Raw genomic sequence first — 1,523 nt, forward strand, 5'->3', positions numbered from 1 at the left:
TCAAAGAGATGGATGCCTGAGTCCATCTTTTCACAGAACTGTACCCGCTATGCTTTAGCTTGGGGCAAAAGAAAGTGCTAAAGACATGAAGAGCCAGGTAGCCTTGGTTTGCATTTCTCTCAACCAGAAGGTTCATGTAGAAGTTGATGACCTCATCATTGAGCCACTGACCGTTCTGCAGGGTCTGGATGTCTCCTCTGGTGATTTGCAACTTGAATCTGGAACTTAGGATTTCCTCTTGGGCTCCTGGACCCAATGCATTCTCAATTTCCTTCTCCATGTCCTCTGTAATATCAAGATGATCCATTTCTCTGTCCTTTTCTTGGTATGTGAGAGGCTTTTTCTCTGCCACAAGTACTGCCATCTTGTTGGGGAGTAAGCTATTGCCTCTGCCACTATCTAAGATGATCTGAGCCCGTGTTCCCCCTTCTTCCTTCACCCTTTACACAACCTTTCTTCTCTATAACAGATTTCTCCTCAGAACACCACTTCACTCGCTCCTCTAGTGAAAGACATTTTTTTATAGCAACAACATTAGATGGTTGTAAATCTCTTTGAGTTGTTTCTGATCCATGACTGTCTCTTGACTCGCCCCCTTCGATCTTCCAGATGTTTGTAAGGATTGGGTGAGGCCTGTATGGGTCTGACCTCACATCGTGGTCACACTGAGAGTGTTGAAGCAACCTTCTGTACTTTTCCTTTTGGGGACTTTGTTCGTTTTCCTCTATGACACAATAGGGTCGCTTGCAACCCTCGCCACCATCAGCAGGCTTCCTCCCAGTTACAGCCTCCTCTGGAGGTCCTTTGATATACTGCAGGGCTTTACATGGTGTTGGAGTCTCTCCCGGGGGTTTCCTTACCCAACCCTTGCTAGGCTGTTCTCTCAGAAGCTCTAGATCTTGAGGCTCCTGAGGGGTGGTCTTCTGAGCCTTGCAGACTCTTTAAATACCATCCCTGTTCCATCCTGGTATTTCCTTCTTGGACCTTGTCCCAAAGCTCTGGCCTCTGTCTCTATCTCTCTTTCATCCTGGTATTTCCGTTTTCGCCCTTTTCCTGAAGCCTCGGGCTTCATCTCCAACCCAGGCTGTTTAGGTTGCCACATGGAGAACTGCTTGGATTGTCGAGGGTGTTGACTCTGGTATAGTACTGTCTTTCTAATTTCCAAGCGAAAGCAACCTTATGCTTGGCTCCAGGTGGGTACTCTTGGGTTGTTCACCCTAATTTCTGAAGAATCACTTCTTCCAGTAGATGGTTGGTCCAAGGTCGCAAACCTATGAGGCTCCTTTATATATAGTTGACTTTGCAGGTCAGGGTCAGTCAAAGAATGGAGATAATTAAGCTATCAATATCGGAGACAGATTAGTGAAGTCAGAGGTTGGCAGTTCACCAGGGGTTCACTCTGGAAAACTCAGAGGCGTTCTAACAATACTTCCACAGAAGTATCCTTCTTGGGTCCTGTAACCAGCTAAATATCCTAAATTTCGAAATCGGACTAATCGTCCTAGTTAATCACTAGTAAGACA

The 1,523-nt window shown here is 46.0% G+C and overlaps 1 pseudogene; it reads right to left on the reverse strand.

The window, feature by feature from the left end:
- LOC110316915 overlaps positions 1-1,102 on the reverse strand; it is a 2,421-nt pseudogene extending 1,319 nt beyond the window's left edge.
- Between the last annotated feature and the right edge of the window lie 421 nt (positions 1,103-1,523).

This window comes from Mus pahari, chromosome 2 (genome assembly GCF_900095145.1).
Source record: "Mus pahari chromosome 2, PAHARI_EIJ_v1.1, whole genome shotgun sequence".
NCBI lineage: Eukaryota > Metazoa > Chordata > Mammalia > Rodentia > Muridae > Mus > Mus pahari.